At 36.8% G+C, this 21423-nt stretch overlaps 1 pseudogene; it reads left to right on the forward strand.

The window, feature by feature from the left end:
- Positions 1-19882: 19882 nt before the first annotated feature.
- LOC131275180 (olfactory receptor 2G3-like) lies at positions 19883-20869 on the forward strand (annotated as a pseudogene).
- Positions 20870-21423: the final 554 nt, after the last annotated feature.

Consider the following 21423-nt stretch of genomic DNA (forward strand, 5'->3'; position numbering starts at 1 on the left):
AAGAGCAAAAATTGAAGAAGAACTAACTGCACATTTGGAGGAATTAGTAAAAAAACAACAAAGTAATCCCACAGGAAGAAGAAAGAAATAAAGAACAAAGATAAGAACAGAACTAAATGAAATAGAAAATAAGAAAGCACTTGAAAAGATAAACAAAACCAAGAGCTGGTTCTTTGAGAAGATTGATAAAATTGACGAACCCTTAGTTAGACTAACAAGAAAAAAAGAGAGAAGATGCAAATACACAAAATAAGAAATGAGAAAGGATATCACCACTGACCCCACAGAAATAAAGACTATCATAAGAGGATACTTTGAAAAACTATAGTCCAACAAAAATGATAATCCAAGGAAATGGACAAATTCCTAGAAACACATAAGCAGCCTATATTGATGAAAGAAGAAATTGATTATCTCCACAAACCAATCACAAGTAAAGAGATAGAATCAGTCATTAAAAACCTCCCAACTAAGAAGAGCCCAGGGCCAGATGGCCTCACAGGTGAATTCTACAAAACATTCCGGAAAGAACACCAATCCTGCTGAAACTCTTCAAAAAAATAGAAACAGAAGGAAAATTACCTAACACATTCTATGATGCCAACATTACCATAGTGCCAAAGCCAAACAAAGAAACCACAAGAAAGGAAAATTACAGACCAATTTCTATAATGAACCTAGTCACAAAAATCCTCAACAGAATACTTGCTAACCATATCCAACCAACACATTAAACAAATTATGCACCATGACCGAGTGGGATTCATTCCGGGTATGCAAGAATGGTTCAACATAAGAAAATCAAACAATATAATACACCATATAAACAGATTGAAGGAAAAAAATCACATGATTCTATCTATAGATGCAGAAAAAGCATTTAACAACGTACAGCACCCTTTCTGATAAAAACACTGCAAAAGATTGGTATACAAGGAAATTTTCGGAACATGATAAAGAGTTTATATGAAAAACCCACAGCCAACATCATTTACAATGGTGAAATCCTAAAATTCTGTCCTCTAAGATCAGGAATGAGACAAGGATGCCCACTCTCACCCCTTCTATTTAACTTGTCTTAGAAGTACTTGCTTGAGCACTGAGGCAAGAACCAGATATAAAAGGCATTCATATTGGAAAGGAATAAGTCAAAATTTCATTATTTGCATATGACATGATCCTATACATAAAAAACGGTGAGAGGTCTACAACAAAGCTTCTAGAACACATAAATGAGTTTAGTAAAGTTGCAGGTTATAAGATCAATGTGCAAAAATCAGTAGCATTTCTGTACACAAATAATGATCAAGATCAAGGGGAAATAAAGAAACAAATACCATTTACAATAGTCTATAAAAAAATCAATTACCTAGGAATAAATTTAACTAAAGATGTAAAAAACTGATACACAGAGAACTACACAAGACTGTTCAAGGAAATCAAAGAAGACCTAAATAAATGGAAGAATATTCCCTGTTCATGGATAGGAAGACTAAATATTATTACGATGTCTATCCTACCAAAACTGACCTACACATTCAATGGAATCCCAATAAAAATCAACACAGCATTCTTTAAGAAACTAGAAAAACTAGCTATGAAATTTATTTGGAAAGGAAAGAGGCCCAAAATAGCCAAAGACATATTTAAAAAGAAAAATGAAATAGGAGGAATCACACTACCTGACTTCAAAACATACTAGAAAGCTGCAGTCGTGAAAACAGCATGGTTTGACACAAGGAGAGACACACAGACAAGTGAAACCGAATTGAGAGTTCTGATATATATCCTCATATATATAGTCATATAATATTCAATAAAGCTACCAAACCCTCTTAACTGGGAGAGAATGCCCTATTCAACAAATGGTGCCTGGAGAACTGGATATCCATATGTAAAAGAGTGAAAGAGGATTACCATCTCACACCTTATGCAAAAATCAACTCAAGATGGATCAAAGACCTAAATATAAGAGCAAAGATCATAAAAACTTCAGAAAGCAATGTAGGGAAGCATATACAAAAACTTGTAATAGGAAATGGCTTCCTGAACTTCACACCAAAAGCATGAGCAGCAAAAGAACAAATAGATAAAAGGGACTTCCTCAAAATTAAAGCCTTCTGTTTGTCAAGGAGTTTGTCAAGAAAGTGAAGAAAGAGCCTACACAATGGGAGAAAATATTTGGTAACCATATATCTGATAGGAGACTTATAACCTGCATATATAAAGAACTCCTAGATCTTGAAAATAAAAAGACAAACAACCCATTTTAAAAACGGGAAAAAGATTTAAACATACACTTCTCCAAAGAAGAATTACAAATGGCTAAAAAGCACATGAAAAAATGTTCCAAATCTCTAGCTATCAGGGAAATGCAAATCAAAACTCCAATGAGATACCATCTTACTCCCATAAGATTGGCAGGTATGAAAAATAGAGAAGACTACAAATGCTGGAGAGGATGTGGAAGAATGGGAACACTCATCCACAGCTGGTGGGATTGCAGAACGATCCAACCATTCTGGAGGACAGTTTGGCGGTTTCTCATAAAACTAACCATGGATTTGCCATATGACCCAGCAATTCCACTGCTGGGTATATACCCAGCAGAACTGAAAGCAAGAACACAAACCGATATATGCACACCAATGTTCATAGGAGCATTGTTCACTATTGCCAAAAGTTGGAATCTACCCAAATGCCCATCAACAGATGAATGGATAAATAAAATGTGGTATATACATACAATGGAATACTACTCAGCTTTAAGAATGAATACACTACAAACACACATGATAACATGGATGAATCTTGAGAACCTCATGTTGAGTGAAGCAACCCAGGCATTGAAGGACAAGTACTATATGACCTCAATGATATGAAATAAATAAATCAAACTGCCTCAGAGAGCTAGAGATTGGATGATAGGCTTAAATGAAATTGGCGAGTAGAGGAAGGATGTAATCTGACACCTACATGGGTGAAGTGAAGTCTGTGATAAGCTGGAGGTAAGTATTTGTACAACGAAGAGATGAAATAGGGGCATAGGGTTACCTTTGGGTGGGGCTTTGTGGGCTTGAAGGGGGTTAGGGATGGGAGGATGGGTAATATTGCCCAAGAAATTGGGGGGAGGGTGGGGCAACATACAAACTTAGGAGATTGTCAGATATTTGGTTGAGAGTATAATGCTGAGAAAACTTTTTCAAAAATATACTAAGGAAGGTTACCTGTTTAAGATACTTAAACCTGATAATCTGATGCAGGACAGGCTCCTAGGGAATATGTGAATGCTCATTTTGCCATAGTGGGTTATATCATTGGATAGAGACCAATATAATGAGAGTGAAGGTCTACCACATCCTGGGGAAGACTGATGCCCTCAAATAGAGGCAATTGTATCTCTCAAGAGAAGTGGTGGCTCCCAGCGCATTAGGGCAGTTGAGCATGTCAAGCCCTGAACACTGTTGCAAGTATCTCTGAATATGGCCCTTCAAGCAATGAAGATTGACTGTCACAGTGGGCCCTAAGGGCAGGGGGAAAGAGGTATTGAATAGATGGAACCAATGTAACTGTGTGGGCAATAGATGAGTTCCACAAGAGTATGCAAGGATGGATATGACATGTTAAATTACACCAAAAATATATAGGGGCTGATAGGCTAAAATGTAAATCATAATGTAAAACATAAGATAACTAAAAATTTAGAAAATTGTATAGTCTAAAATGTAAACCACAATGTAAACCCAAATGTTACCGCATTTGAAAGCTGTTGTCTCAATATCTGTACATCAGTTTCAGTAAATATAATATGAAAATATAAAAAGATTATTGCTGTGGAACAGAAAAGGGTTTCATGTTGGATAGTGGGAGTACTGTATATTGTATATATGAATTACTGTGATCTAAAACTTTCATGAAGATAAGATTAATAATTAGGAAAAAAAGAGAAAAAGTTAGGACAAAGACACTGAGGAAAAGACAGTAGTAGTTGCCTTGCCAATTTGCATACAGGGCAGCACTTATTGCAGTGATGGAGGGCAAAATATCAAAAATAAAGCTTTTGCATTTTTAAATTTTTTGATGTCCCAATTTATTTTACCTTAATTTTTCTAAATTAATATGTAATCTGTATCTAACCTTTAAACTCATCACTATATTCCATTTTACTATTAATGGAACCTTGCAATATATTGGGCTTCACTTTTGAAGAAGTTTTGGATCACAGAGAGGGTCAACAATGGCAGGGGAGGAATACTGTTGTGGGATGTTATTGACAGGGGACACATGTTATTGGCAGGGAGTTCTCCATGGCATATATCCAGGGTATATAAAAATGTTTGGATATTTTCATAGTGGTTACAATTAAAAGCAACAACTGAGGGAGTGCTGAGTTCCTAGCCAGGGGAGCGCTATCACAGTCCCTAAAGGAACAGCAACAACCTCCTAAGTGCAACAGCAAAAATCAAAAAAGAAGGAAGGTCCAACAATGAGCCCTTGATCCTAATGACTATGCTTGTGAGCCTGTGCACCTGAAATAAGAACAAAGCCTAGAGCTGCAGGGTGCCTTAAAGTTACCTCTTGAGAGCCTCCGAGTTGCTCAAATGTGGCCAGTCTCGAAGTCAAACTCAGCATGTAAATGTGTTGCCTTCCCCCAGCATGGGACATGACTCCCAGGGATAAGCCTCCCTGGTGCCGAGGGATTACTACCAAGTACCAGCTGATGATGTAACTAGAAAATGACCTTGAATAAAAGGGTCAACTCAGACCAGCAGAATATCTCAGTCTACATATAATACCCAGAGTTAAAAATGCTTTTTGACCTGAAGAAAAAGGGGAAATGGAAAGGACAAATGAGATTATATGGTTATGAGTCTCCAAAAAAAGCCAGGAGGTTATCAGAGGGGTTGCCCTTATGCACACCTGAGCAGAGTTCCCAAGACAGATAAAGTAGATGCAACCCCAGGTATTGGTTCTGCTGAGGGCTACAGAGACCCACAGGTTCTATGGTCATGGCAGATGGAGTTCAGTGCCATGTCAGTTGGCCCTACTTTGGAGTCTGTGTTTCTGTGTGATGGAGCTGGACTTAGATGTGATCTTTGTCCAGAAGTCTCTCCTTTTACTTTTACTGGAACTGTAGTTGGTGCTGGGGTTTAATGTATACCCAGGGTACCTGAATCTCTGGACTGACCATGTGATAGTCAGACCCTGAGCCTCAACAGACTTGCAACTCCTACACTCTGGTTTATTGGACTTACCCCACTCAGCTAACATGGAGGTGAAGAAGGTCAACCACCACATCAGGGAGCCAAGACTGCCTGCAACTGAAAACAGGAGAATTGCATCCAGCATCCATGTGGAATCTAAGCTCCCTCTTGATATAGGTGTGGAGTGGACACAACCATTCTAAGTTCCACAGGATGGAGGAATAGAGTATGGATTAGAGTGGACTTACTGATATTCTATTCATGAACTATTATGATTAGTAATTGAAGAAATGTGGCATTGGTGTGGAGAAAGTGGTCATGATGGTCACTGAGGGTATAGTGTGGGAGGAAGAGATGAGATGTGGTGGCATTTTCAGGACTTGGAGTTGTCCTGGGTGGTGCTGCAGGGACAGTTACCGGACATTGTATGTCCTCCCATGGCCCACTGGGTGGACTGTGGAAGAGTGTGGGCTATGATGTGGACCATTGACCATGAGGTGCAGCGGTGCTCAAAGACATATTCAGGCAATGCAATGAATGTCTCATGATGATGGAGGAGATTGTTGTTATGGGGGGAGGATTGGGGTGAGGGGGGTGGAGAGTATCTGGGGATGTAATGTAATATTTAAAAATTAAGACAAAAAAAGAAGATACTAGATAAGCATAGATATTAATTTGAAAGTCAGCAAAGAAAAGTAACAGATATTATTGGAATAAAGGTACAAAAAAAATACCTTAGATATGAATTGCTCAAAGACAGAATTAGTGATTTTGAAGACAGAACATCTGAACTAGAGATGACAGGAGGATAGAAAGAGAAGGGAATGGGAAAAAATGGAACAGGGACTCAAAGAATTGAACAAAAACAGCAAATGCTAACACATGCACATTATCAGTGTCCCAGAAGGGGAAGAAAATGAAAAGAGGCAGAAAGAATATTTTGGGAAATAATGACTGGAAATTTCCCTACCCTTTAGAAAGACATAAATATCAATATCCAAGAAGGACAATGCACCCCAGTCAGAATAAATCCAAATATACCTACTCTCAGACACCTACTATTCAGAATGACAGATATCAGAGACAAACAGAAGATTCTGAAAGCACCAAGGGTAAAGTAAAGCATCACATACAAGGGAAACTCGATAAGATTAAGTGTCAATCTCACATCAGAAGACATGGAGGAGAGAAGAAAGTGGTAAGATGCATTTAAGGTACTGAAAGAAAAAAACTGTCAGCCAATAATTATGTATCTCTCAAAGCTGTCCTTCAAAGATGAAGGAGGAAAAAACGAAATAAAAACAAAAAACAAAAAAGAAACTTAAGAAAAAATGAAGAGAAGTTCAAAGTCTTCACAAACAAAAACTGATAGAATATGTTACAAAATACCACAATTACAAGAGTTATTAAAAGGCGTGCTGCAGCCTCAAAGTAAAAAACAAGGATGAGAGATTTTGAGAAGAGTGTAGAAATGAAGATCATTAGAAAGGGTAATATAAAGGGTAAAAAGATAGATAATAGTACGATATGACAACAGAAGGCCAAAAGACAAAAAGGATGAAGTAAGTAATGCCTTTACATTAATATCATTGAATGTTAATGGTTTAAACTCCCCAATCAAAAGACATCAACTAATAGACTGTATAAAAAAAATATGAGCCATCTACAATTGTCTACAAGATACTCATCTCAAACATAAGGAAACAACCAGGTTAAAATTGAAAGCTTGGAAAAAGATATTCCATGAAATAGTAACCAGAAAGAGCTGGTGTAGTGACAAAACTCTTATGAGGAATGAAGAAGGCCATTATATTTAATAAAATAGACAATTCAGCAAGTAGAAATAACTATATTAAATATTTATGCACCTAACCTCAGTGCCCCAAGATACATGAGGCACACACTGGCAAGGCTGAAGGAGAAATAATTTTCTCTACAATAATATTTGGAGACTTCAGTACACCACTTTCAATATTGGCTAAAACATCTGGACAGAGGACAGATTAAAAAAAAAACAGAGATTGAATAATATGGAAGCAGAGATTTTATTGGGGGAAGGGGTAAAGCAAGAGAAAAGAAATAGACCTTCAGAGTGTAAGGTGAGCATTCTCAAGGAAGAGAAATGCAAAGTTTTGTCCTGGGGTCCCATTTCATTGGGGGATACAGGACTCCAAGTTCTGTGCTGATTGGTATATTTGAGACAAAAGCAGGGAAACTCTATTAGGTTATTTGATTCTTACGGGCTTAGGAGTTGCTGTCCAATGGTGATTGGCTCCTGACTACTGTTCCCATGAGGAGCTTCATAGAATACCCTGTTTTCCTCCTGCTTTCTTCTGGGTGGGCACCTCCTATGAGTTGTTTGTCCAGTCAGTGGGCACACGCTGCCAGTGTTGTTTCACTTGTGCATCTTGTGCAAGTTGTAAGCTACTTTCTCTTAACTTATTTGTGCATATCAGGAGGTAACAGTTGCCTACTGATAAGCTGTGTATGTAAGTCCAGCAGGATTTTGCTGCAGAATTTTTCTGCTTGTTGGTGTTTGTGTGGAAAATATTTTTTAGGTTTTCTGTCTCTCCTCAGTAGGTTCCTATTCTATCCTCCCTCAATCATAAAATATTTGTCATTTTGAATCTGGCTTACTTCACTCAAAATGATGTCTTCAAGCTTCACTCATGTTGTAGATTGAATCAGAACTTTATTCTTTTTATGAATGGGAAACATTCTATTGTATGTAAATATCATATTTTATTTATCCATGCATCTGTTGATAGGCTGTTTATGTCCTCAATCAGAGTTATGGCTACTTAAGAAACTTCACATTGGAAAATTTCATGGAAATGCACACTTATGACTTATGTATTTTAAATTCCATAAAACTTTACTTAATCTCAAAGTATAAATTAAATAACAGATTGCACTAAGCCAAAAAATGACCATCAACTGAATCATAGGTATTCACCTTGTAACATCTCTTTGCACTCATGAATTCTTGTTCTGGCATTGTGTAAATCCCCTGTATTTTCCTTTCTTATGAATATGATTTGCATTTACTTGCACTAAATTGTACTTGCTTGTTGCCTCAGGATCTGTTCTTCATCAGTTCTCCCAAAAAACAATAAAAGGATGCCTGGAATGTCTTAGATAATGGCTCCTGGAAATAAAACTCTATAATTAGAGGTAGGAAAAATAGGTAGCAAAAATATTCCCAAAGCAGGGTCTCCAGAGAACTCATAGCACCATATCTTATGGTCCCAGATGGGCTGCAGGGTTCTACCCTGCGCAATACTTAATGCACATGCAGACAGAGGCAGCTAGCAGCATCCACCTCTCCAGCACTATCCTAACCAACACCACACTGACCTTGGTGACTCAGGAGGTTCTGTTCTCCTCTGACCTTCTGGATATGTTTGGAAGCAGAGTAACCCTTTGTCCACCAGGTGAGGCCTCTTCAATGAAAATAATACATTATCTGTACCTGACTGTTACTTATTATTATTATCCCATGACCTCCATTTCTTTCAGGAACATTGCAGTGCTAGAAAGTATAGACCTTGATAAAATGAATTGAGTATTTCTACATCACAACAGTTATATACTTAATTTTACCACTGCCTCTCTCTATATAGTCAGTTATATACAATAACAACATTTCTACTTCAAGCTTAACAATCTTATTTCTACAGAACATTAAGTATCACTGCGAATTTCCAGGTCTGCAGATGTTCATATATCTCAAGGTTATACTCAGAATATTGACAGCATAGAAACATCTCATTCAACTGGGATCCATTTTATTTCCCCTAGTATGTAGAAACAGATACATGACAAGTGTATAACATCACCATTTACTTTCTTGCAAAATACACAGTTGATATTTTTTACTTTCTGAATTTCAAGGAATTTCAGGTTAAAGCATATTTTATGTGGTAATTATGCCCCAGAAACAGAGGATCTAACATTCTTAATGTTCAGCTCTGACTGCTATGAGCACAGTCAGTTTGTGGCAGTGACAGGAAAACGTGTGCCTCTCCTCAGAAAAAATGAAATGCACAGAGGAAGGAGAAGAATACTTCTTTCATTATTGAGCTTGTGTCATATGTGAGCTGTTTCGGAAGAATTATCCATTAAATGCCCAGAGAATTCTCTCAGACTAGGAGCTTAATAATACCCATGTTAGACATTAGAGAGCTAAGGACTAGAGTGGACAAATAAATAGTCATTGTCCTTGCAGCAAGAAGAGGCAGAGATTGCCACCCTACTAAGCCTGTGGTCAGGGTTTGATCTATGTGGGGGATACTTGAGAAGAAAAAATGACACAGGAAAACTGAGTGTTCTGCCATTGAACTCTTGGCCCAAATTGAAACAGGAGGACAGAACAAAGCCTGAATAATCCAAAGAGTAGGAAACAGGTGATCAAAGGTTCATGTTATTTTCCAAGGAAGAATTCAGGATGTTCACTGATTGTTGGAATACCAAGGACCACTCTGAGTAGTGCCCCCTTGTGAGTTCCTGGCTACCCACAGAGTCTTCCTCAATCCACAAAAATACCCTAAAAGAAGGTGCATAAAGGTACTGGAGGCTACAAACCAGTGAGCTTTAGGTTTTCCCCTATACTTTTAAAAATCCAAGGTATTTTTGATACATGATTTTGATTTCTTTATATAATTATGGAAGCAACACAGTCTCTTTTTGAAATAATATACACTTCCAAATGCAAGCACAAATTAAAAGAAAAACTGTTAACCATTTGGAATGTATGTGTCCATGTACACTTTAATTCTATGACATGTTATATTATGCGATTTCTATTTCTCTTTAGAATCCTATTTAAAAGTAAATGTGGAAACTGGGGTGAGTAAGTAAGAGATGACCCAATTTCCCTTCAATTGTTAAACCCAAGATCTGGAATCTCTTTTTGGATGAAGGTTTCCTTGATCTCAGATTAGTGTTTGGGTCCCTTGCCCTGTGCTGGTGGTGTCTTCTACTACTTCTCTCTGCACACTAACCAACTTAACTAATATTCTCAGCCTGAATGATGGTTTATCAAACCCCACAGTGACCTCCAAAAGACACAGACATTTCTTTATTCTTTGGCAACCCTAATTCTTAGCACAATGCCAGATATATGAGTAGACACTCAATATGAGCTTGCTGATAAATTATTACAATAGTAATGCAAACCAAACAATTTAGAATGAGAAGTAAACTTCTGACCAAAGGTGAAAGAATGTCAAAATTATGTAGCTTGAGATCTTCATGTTAATTATATTACTAGATCTAGCCTTCATTGCTTTTGAGCACAGTAAGCCTCAGACAGCATTAGCCTTCTGGAGAGCTCTCGCTCCAATGTTAACCTTGGGTATAGAATCTTTCCAGTCACGTACTGCTGTAGCAGCCACAATTCCACTTCCCTTAGCACCACCAAAAGTGTAACAAGAAAATACTATAATAAATGAAGCATTATAAATATTTGTAGAACTCACAGAAGACAATCAAAATTACTGTTGTAAAAAATGAGAAGATTCAAAATTTAGAGTGTGAGCTGGTTTAAGTAAATTTAGAGCCTAAGAACACTAAGAACAGTAAATCAAATGTCTTTTTGCACGTGGCAGTGGGTTTTTTAAATAAAAGTTTTATTTCACTGTCCTTTTTTTTCCTACATCTAAGGCTGGTCTTCTCATTCAGTCTCCCTGGGGCAAAATTTCATACTCATATGTAATATAAATAAAATAATCAAAACCTGCCTTCTTGTAAAACATGCTCTGAAGACTCATATAATAAGAGAAAGGAGTACCTTCACCCAATGGAGATCAGGGTAAATGAAGTGTTGCAAAGTATGGAATTGAAATGACCAGCCAGTCAGGAAATGAACCTAATTACCCAGATCTCCTGGGCTAAGGAAAGAGGGAAGAAAATGGTCTCAATGTCCAATTCCTGGGGCTTCAGGTCAGTTTCCTGACTAGTTCTTTTTCTCCATGCCTTTGTGGGACGGTTTTGTGGGACTTCAGTCTGCAAGAACATACACCCAACTTTCTGGCAGAAACTTCAGGTAATCTTGCCTGGTTGTACTTTAAAATCCCCTATTTAATGAATGAAAAAACAAACAAACAAACAAACAAATAAATAAATAAATAAGTGAAGTGTTCCTTTCTTCATTTTAATATTAATTTTCAAATTTGTGATTGGGAGTGATGTTGCACCTTTTTTTCCCCTCAATATGTCCTTTAGCCATTTTAAATTATTCTAATTGCCTTTCTTGTTGTTTATTCTATTGAATAAATGTTTTCTAAGTTGTATATCTTACCACATATTAACATTTTTTGTGAGTTCTTTATTGTGGTAAACAGTTTTCCAATTAGTACCTGATATATAATCATTTATGATGCGCACTATTATTCAAAACTTAAAATATTGTGTAGTAAAATTTTTACTCTAATATATAGTCCTTTATATTTGGATTATATTTCCCATCTTGAAATGAATTAAATATTTCCCTATATGTTTTAACATTCTTGATATTTTGTTTATTATTTCACTTGCCTATATACTTTTATACAGAAAATAATGCAAGGTTCTAACTTGATCTTTTACAAATTAAAATTATAAAAGTTTTTAATAATAGCTTATTATTGGTTATAGATATTTTTAATGCATATAAAATTTCTTTATAAAGTAACAATTAGTTGTGACTTTGTTCATTTTTTTGTTTATATATGTGTTACCATTTGTTGTTTCAGCTTTTCTGGAAACTAGGTTTCACATATGCATTCTTCCAGACAAGCTTAAGGATAATTTTTACCACTTTATAATTTTTGAGATACTTGTTTTGATGGTTTTAAAATTATAAATTAATTAGAGAAGAAGTTATGCTTTGAAAATAATTACCTCCTTGTAGGGATAGGTTATATGAGCCTCTTTTTTATCCACATCTTCTTTAAGACAATCCTTTAAACCCTACAGTGAAGGCTTGTAATTTCATGTTCTTTTCTTAACAGATTATTTCAAAGGTATTTTAAAGTTCTCTCTCTATTAATATATTTTTTGGGGATATCAATTTATTTTTTTGTGTATTTAACAAGTATGATTTTGGAAGGGCTAGTTTACAAATTACAGCATAAATTCCAAATTCTACAGATGTGTTCAACAAAAAAGCCATTTACTCTGGGCCTTTTGTTACAGGCAAAGTGTCATACTGCATCACAAATGACTGAGGTGCAGTTAACAGATAGATGGGCATGACATTAAAGAAATAAGGTGTTTTCTTCCCATTGCTCTTTAGCTAATAAGTAAGTAGCACAATACAAATATACATTAATGGCTATCACAACCACCAGTAAATCAATTTGCAGGATAAAAATCCACAGGTCTACTTATTTAAAAGGCTGAAACTAATTAAACAGTATAAAAATCAGTGTTTTTAAACTTTGGTTAACAATCCCAGGTTCAGATTTCTTTGATCACACAAGGACCTTGGGAGAATAAGAGTGATGGGAGAAAATTGGCAATGCAGCTGAGTTGCAGAGCTGGGACAGTGGTTCAAATTAGACATTACTCAGATTAAGACAGTGTTTTGGGGTATTGTAAAGAATATTATGGATTGATAATTCATAAGTCCAAAACACCATTTAATAGTGCCATCATTGGACTTGAGGAATAAGCAGAGATGGAGTAAGGTGAAACGAAGTGAAAGAAAGAAAATGAAAAATGAAAAAACATTTTAATGTTGGGGAATGTGAAAAGGCCATCCTAAGAAGTACTTTAGTTTCCACTCAGAAAGTGCTCTTCCCAGAAGATTCCTGCCCCTGGATTACCAAATACCAAGTTTAGAGCACAATTTGTGCATGCATTACATTTCAACATTGATAAAACTTCATTATTTTGCCTGAGAAAGAATACATGTCTGATTTAGTAAAAAGTATCAGGGAATATTCAGAGGTATAACTTTGTTATTACATTCTGTAAAAAGAGCAATAATACCAACTAGTGGAGTAATAACAAGCAGAAGTCCTGCCTGGCCTGTCTTGAAGAATAGTTAAGATCTATTTTCATGTCACTGCATAAGAACATTGAAAAACTTGTAAACAGACCACAAGAATGCTCCTTCCAATCCATCAAAACAATCTAAAGATCCTTAATATCTCAACTTGCCAAGTCTATAATTGTCCTAGTCAGATGCAGCACTCAAAAATGAAATTTCTCAAGTACTATCAAACTAGGAGCTACTGGAACATGAAACGAATAGGACATTTATTTCAGATATTAGCCAGTTTTCATAAAGTATTTTTGCCCAACTTCAGTTTACTCCAACATTCCTTTATAATAAATAGGACAGTAATTAAAATTAGACATTTCCCGCAATTCTCAACTCATAGAAATAGACAATTAAGGTCTTTTAGTCAAAATCTTCATCAAGCAATGGTAAAACAGGTTAGAAGTATGTCTTCAATTAACTGAGATTTGAGGCAGAACAAAAAATAGAAAAATTAAAAACCTCTCTAATGGGAGCTAAGCAAATACACCTAGGAATCCTTTTTTTTTTTTTTTTTAAAGATTTATTTTTATTTATTTAATCCCCCTCCCCTCCCCCGGTTGTCTGTTCTTGGTGTCTTTTTGCTGTGTCTTGTTTCTTTGTCCGCTTCTGTTGTCGTCAGCAGCACAGGAAGTGTGGGCGGCGCCATTCCTCGGCAGGCTGCTCCCTCCTTCGCGCTGGGCGGCTCTCCTTATGGGTGGGGCTCCCCTACGCGGGGGACACCCCTGTGTGGCAGGGCACTCCTTGCGCGCATCAGCACTGCACATGGGCCAGCTCCACACGGGTCAAGGAGGCCCGGGGCTTGAACCGCAGACCTCCCATGTGGTAGACGGACGCCCTAACCACTGGGCCAAAGTCCGTTTCCCCCTAGGAATCCTTAGTGACACATCTTTCCCAATGGAAAATCCTGAGATTTGAAGCCTTGTGACTTTACAGAAGAAAGGTTGGTTTAATGTGGAAGTTTTATCTTCAATAAATGGATAATCAATATTGTATTTTGTGCACTTACTCAGCATCATATGTTACAAATATAAACTCAGACAAAGATTATGTCATCTGTCCCAAACGACAGCAGGAGTCCTATCATGATCAGGAATAACATGGTCTCTCTGACCTTTCAGATTAATCTTCTCATATGTGTGGCTTTAAAGGTGATAGATTGCAAAAATTCATTAAAAAAAAACAAAAGACTAGATATTCTAGAACTTCTACTTTGAGATATTTTATAATTCTTAAATTGTTTCTACAAGGATTATAAATATTTTGGGATATTCTACTTGCTCCCATTATAAATATATTTACATATTACTGACACTTAAAATTATAAATGAGCACGTGACTGATTTTGTTTTGTTTGTCTGTCTTGGGGATGGTGGTGGAGCAGGAAGGTAATCATTGAGCTTTCCACAAATGCTAGGCAGCCTTTAAATGCAGGTGTTCTGCTCAAGGCACCATCTACTATAACTTGGTTATAGTATACCAATGGTATACAAATGGAGCCAAGAAAGGATGCCTGGATTGAAAACAGAGGAGGCTGTGTGCAATTTAAGGATGAGGAGAAAAATAGTATCATCTTGGTGTACTGATGTTCATTATCAGGCTACAGCATTACAACAACTTATGGGAGGAGCTCTTCAAAGAGTGGGAAATATGCTCCAATTAGAGTTCTTACTAAATAGATTTTTCTTAAAGTGACATCTTTAGAAACAAAATATCTAATTAAATATTTTAATATTGATATCCCTACCTACCATGCAAATTACTCTGTGGCAAGCCTAATTCACTTAGCTCACCATAATACTTCATTGAGCTCATCCTGGCATAGGTTCCTGGGCCAGTCTTCTCAAGTATTTGTTTTATCATAAAGTTCCTTTAATTTAAACAACTGTAAAATATTAATAATAATACAGGATTAAGGGTAGTAAATTAACTGAGTAATTTTAAGGAAAACACCTTTATTAGCTATAAACTACAGCATTCAGCAGAGAAAATTTAAAGAGTAAGAACACAGATGCCTATGCTTCTGAATAAACCAAACAGCCCACCTCCAGTGAGTCAAAGTGGAAAAACGGACAGGTGAAGGGGTAGGGACAGAGTTTTGGAGCCTTTTGTTCTAGCATCCCCATAGTTGACTGTGGAAGTAAAATTTTATACATTTAAAAATTTATATAAATTACATGAGTTGCAAGTTTCATAAAAGTCAGAATTAAATGTTCTGCATAGGACAAAAGATATGCCTAAGCAACATATCATATTTGCACAAGGCCACTGACTGTCATGGATATTAGTAACCAATGAAAAAGACATAAAACCTGCGGCAGACTGAGCAAAGATTTCATTTTGGTGTTCTGTGAGCCCAAGATTGTAAACTATTCTTACTATACAAAGGCTCTAGTGACATACAGAACTTTATAGGAACCCTTATGCTTCTATTTGGCACATTATACTTTTTAAAGTGTGACATTTACACAGACATTTGTGAGAGGTTGTGCAAATTACTGTCTTTACAAAAATGGCACAAAAGTGAATTCCCTAGTTGATGTACATGCACATTTCATTCACATCTTCAACAACAATAAGTGTCCTAACACTACAGAACTGAATAAGAACACTAGCTTCAATGGCAGCTGTTAAGCACTAGAGTCACATAATTTATACAAATATTGCCCAAGTAAAATTCTATTATAAAAACTGAAACAGGTTTAAGCCATTTAAGTTCAAGCACAAAGATACAAATCTTTCAGAGTCCCATCTGTTTGTGACTGAAATATTTGATCTTTCTCCCAGCTTGTGGTCTTAAACGTCTGTTTTACAAAATTCAAAGGAAATCAATACAATAGAGGTTATATGAAATAATAGAGCCATAGTTAAATTAAGTAAAGAAAATCCAAAACATTAAAATTGTAAACCTTGTTATTTGTTGGAACCAGGCACTACACTAGGAGTTAGGCAATACATACAGTTACTTTCAAGTAGATTACTTTATGTTGCTCTAACACGTCCTTTTCATCAGTGCGTTGTTAAACTAATCAAAACTCTACACATATATGTTCCCTTCAATAACAGCACAAACTGCAAATCCTTCAGGATCAGATGACTCTGACTGAAAGGAAGGAAAAAAAGCGAAGAAGAAGTAACAAATTAAGGAGAAGTATTGGGAATTAGAAGAGTCATGCAGTTCGGCCCTTTCACTCAGCCAGCAGCCTGCTAGCCATCGGGGCTGGTGTCCTGGGTCAGCTGCCGGGGACTGGGAATGGTCCCCAGTGACCTCCGTCCCATCGGGGCTGCAGTAGGGAGTTGTTGGCTCTTCATTTTTGCTTGAGCCATGCAGTACTCGCCAGAATTAAAGTATTTTTGCCCTTTTATTTTAAGAAATCTGAAACTCCAAGCTTTTGCCCCAGAGGAGGACACCTTGCTTTTAATTTTGCTTCTTCAAGTTTCTCTGGACTGGTCACTTTATCTTCCATTTCCTTCTGCTCCTCCGCATACGCTGCCTCGGGGATTTCCGTGGTCACAGACTCCCTCTTCCTAAGGCAGCTTCTCCAGCTCTGCTACGCCGGAGCACTTCCTTTTTTCCTTCTCACTATGTGTATTTTGACACAGCATATGTGAACATCTCTAGTAATTTGGGCCATGCAGTTTCTAATTAAGTTATGGTTAGATATTTTCTGTTAAGACTTGAATTAATAAAAAAGTTTATATATTTGGATAATATTGAAATAAGAACATAATCTGCTTAAATCAATTAACTTATATCTCTTTTAAATAATCCTACCTTTTATTTTATTTCTTATTTTAGTGCATTGGTTAGGGCAAATGTGAATGATAATAATGAGCATCCTTAATATGCTTCTGATTTTAAAGGGCACCTTTTTAGTAGATATGAAATTGTATTAAGAAAAATGTTATATAAGAATAAATTTTCATAGTTTGGAAGGGACAAGTTTTCGTAAGTCACAAAAGCAACAGGTTATAAATACACTTGTAAATTTCCACAAATTTTAAAAAATACCTTGAACTTTAATATCCTCTGATGAGATCAACTGTACACTAGTTATTTCTGGGTATATAACTCCAAGGTTTGTCAATCATTCCAGTATATTTCAAACTCATTCCGCATTTGCCATATACTTCGTCGAAAACACAGAGGTGTTTTATAATGAGTTCTTCTCACAGTGCCTTGTTTCAAAAATGTATAGGAGAGGGAGGGGACATATAGCCCATGGATATCATCAAATGACCTCACTCAATGTGCGCAATCGCCAATCCTGTTTATTCACCCTTGGGGCCAGTAGCCATGGACTCCTCTGTATCTAACCTGCTCTAGCTACCCCGGGCATTCTGTTGTTCACCGGTGGATCCTTGAATTCCTTAGAGTGGCGTTCCTTCTGAATGTGGAGACTCTTTCTCAAACCAATACCTATTCATTCTTAGGGAATACGCTTGTGTTGATTATTGTTCTGTGGTGTTTTCAGAAACTGTGGAATACATGGGCACTTCACCATGTTATCTCTGCCCAGTTGCCCCCACACATCCCTCCTATTATTCTCCTGACTTTTTGCAGAAGGCAGATCTGGTGAGCCACATCCAGACTAACAGGTGGGATATGAACCACAGTAACACTTACAGGGCCATAGGTTCCCAAAGGGTTGTGCTGTCTACAAATCTTCCCATTTTTAGGGCAGTTCATAGATTTCTCTGTTCTCAGGAAGACTCAAAAAGCATAAGTGCAATGCTCTTGTTTAACCCTAAATTGACTTCTGCTTCCCACCTTATTGTCCTGGAAGTAGCAAGAGGAAGGCCTCAGTTAAACTTGATTCCTCCATATTTTAATAATTATACATTTGTATATATATATATATATATGTATGAAAGAATTATAGTTTTGGGAAATAATTAAACACTGTGATGCCTTAGTTCTTCTAGTCTCTTCTAACGTCCCTTCTCCAAAGCTCTGGGCAAAGAGGAGAAAGAGAGTCAGAGCAACATAAGAAAGCCCATGGATATAACTCTTTTAATGAACATTATCACCTTATTACATTGTATGATATTAATGAATGTTTAGAGCAGCATGACTGTGAATGTGCAAGATCTTCTGCAGCTGGAAATCTTGCAGAAAACTCACTGTGATGGAATAGTGTAACTAAATTACTGGTATATTGCGGGAAGCTTCCTAAAGAGCATACTTGCAATTTTATTCATTTATTTATTCACTGTTAAAGTGCATACTATGCACTGGGCCTGCAAATCACTCCATATAAAGAAAGAATAAAGGATATCCCTGTTCATAAAGAACTCACAGAAATAAGAAAATTCACATATGAAAACAAATAAATATTCCCAAGTTCTCTGGGTTCTATAATTTAACTGTTTATAAAATGATGAAAAAAATGGTCATTGGGAATCAGACTAGAAACAAGAGAAGGCACCTATAAGTTCATAAAAAGAAAGGGAATTAAAATAACATCATAAATAAAGACAGGGAATCATTAGGTCATGCTATGCATTTAGTGAAAGCCTAAATATTTCAATATGACTCTCAAATAAGGGGAAGAATCAAATCATATAGTGCTTCTGTGCAATTTTAATGAATGTGAAATGTCTCCTTAAGTAATAAAGCCCCCAAAAGAGCTTTAACAGGCAATACTATAAGTAATTCAACTACTAAGAGAAAAAGGTGTGACTACTACATATAGAATTGGCTGGAAGGAGCAGTAGTAAGGTTTGGGAGGCTCTTAAAAACCTATCTTACGGGTGCAGATAGGGATTATCAATATTAAGCAGAGATGGAAGTCGTAAGATAGGTGGAATGGGTAGATCCCAATTGATTCTCTAGTCATTGAATGGGATGGCCAGAAGTGAGGAGTTACACAGAAAACTTAGGAGCCAATTTGGTCAATCATGTATAGGAGGAAAAATATTTTAAGAGAAATTGAAAATAAATACATGTTTTGTGCATTCTGATGTGTTATGGATTTACTATATAAAAGGCAATCTGCAATGTAAGCTTAGAAGTTAAGCATTTTAGATTCAATATATTCATTTAAAGAAGACATTTTTAATTGGATTTATATATATATATAGTCAGTTGAGAAAGAGTCCTCAAGAAATACATTCTTTAGAAAAAGAGAGGAAATACCTACCACCAGTAATGAAGACTTGGATATAGTGTGATAACTGGTAGGAAAAAAAATAGGAGGCCTCATAAAAACCATGTGAAATTAGCATGTTTAAAAGGAATTGATTTTTAAAAGTTCATATCTTTTTTGTAAAACACAAATGAATTAATGTTTAAACAGGAGGAAGAGATAAAATATTCCAATAAATAGAAGAGCAATACAGGGACTGCCTCTCACCAAATATCTAAAATTAAAGAGGAAGAAGCTTACACAGTTGTTCTCTTTTGTCTTCCTTTCTCTCACTCAGAACAGAAGAATTGGAACCAATGCAAACTGAATCATCAAAATAATCACATGATTTACTGACACATCATCATTAAACAAGTTACTTAATTTGTTTGATTTTTCCACTGAGAGAAGTTGCTCCTTTATAGACAAAATGAGCCTGCATAGTCATGGTCCAATGTAGTTTCCTATTTTTGTTTCCTCACTTATAAGCATAAAGCCTAATAAAATTTCAAGGGGAACGAAAAATGTCTAATCAGACAAGAGTGACACAATTCATCCTCAGGGGCTTTTCAGATACCCAGGAATTGAAATTTATAGTCCTCTTATTTTTCTTGTTTGATTACCTGTTTTGCCTTCTGGGAAACATTTCCATTATCATAGCTGTGATCAGGGAAAGCCGACTCCACTCCCCCATGTATTTCTTCCTGAAGAACTTGTCTTTTCTGGACATGTGCTATACCTCTGTTACCATCCCCAAGGCCCTGGTGACCTCCCTCTTGGGCTCTGGGGTCATTTCCTACCTGGGGTGTGTAGCACAGCTATATATGCTTATTACACTTGGCTCTACTGAATGCTTCCTGCTAACATCCATGGCCTATGACCGGTGCTTGGCCATTTACAGGCCCCTGCTCTATGCCTCCATGATGAGCCACAAACTCTGTTCTGAACTGGTCATCGTGGCCTGGGTTACTGGGGCCATATTCTCAGCCTTCCACACAGTCAATACCTTCTCCCTCCCCTTCTGTGGGCCGAATGTTGTTGAACATTTTTTCTGTGAAATGCCTCCTGTCATGAGACTTTCCTGCACTGATTTCCACACCAATGAGGAAGTGGGCTTTGCTGTTAGCAGCTGCGTTGTCATGAGCTCCTTTGCCCTCACTATTGTATCCTACGCCTGCATAATCTCCACAATTGCTCGGATCTCCTCTGTGGATGGCAGGTGGAAAGCATTCTCCACCTGTTCCTCTCACCTCACTACAGTTATTTTGTTCTATGGAACTGGAAGTTTTGCATACTTGAGATCTGCCTCCCAATACTCCCCCACCCAGGGTCGCCTGGCCTCCATTTTCTACACCATTGTCACACCTACCTTGAACCCTGTTATCTATTGTCTGAGGAACAAAGACATGAAAGGTGCTCTGCGGAAGCTGTATTGCTGAAAAAAAACATTAAGTATTAGAGAGTTAAATCTTGTGGATTCTTCAGCATTTCAATTGCTATTATTGGATTGAGCCTCACTTCATCACTCTTCATCCTCTGTCCTCTGATACTTTACACTGGTGACCAGGCCCGTTGCAGGATGTCTCCCCACGGCACTGCATTGCTGCTTCTCTCCTCTTTCTAAACAATTCTTCCCCCTAGTGCAGAATCAGCTCCTGTAACTTAGCAACATGTAAATATTGATATTTCTTTATATTCTACCATTCCATCATGCTTTTGTAAAAGAAATCCTTCTTTTACCTAGCTTATCTGGGAGAATTCATATCATTTCTTACCTTTAATTATTACTACCAAATCTTTATCATCATTCTCATGTAGTGACTCCCAGTCTTGCATTTCCATCTTTCTCTTCTCCATGTTTGTTTAAATATGCAATAAGCACTTCATTTCTCACACATCAAAAATGTACTCATAACTTCCCCTCAACCACTACACTGCCTTGTTGTTCCTACTTCATTTGTTCAGGTAGTACCACCGATTGTCCAATTTACCAGGCTAAACTATTTTTACATTTTTCATTTCAGCTTCATTCTTTATTCTTCTAAATAGATTTGGCCTATAAATT

The sequence above is a fragment of the Dasypus novemcinctus genome, chromosome 22 (genome assembly GCF_030445035.2).
Source record: "Dasypus novemcinctus isolate mDasNov1 chromosome 22, mDasNov1.1.hap2, whole genome shotgun sequence".
NCBI lineage: Eukaryota > Metazoa > Chordata > Mammalia > Cingulata > Dasypodidae > Dasypus > Dasypus novemcinctus.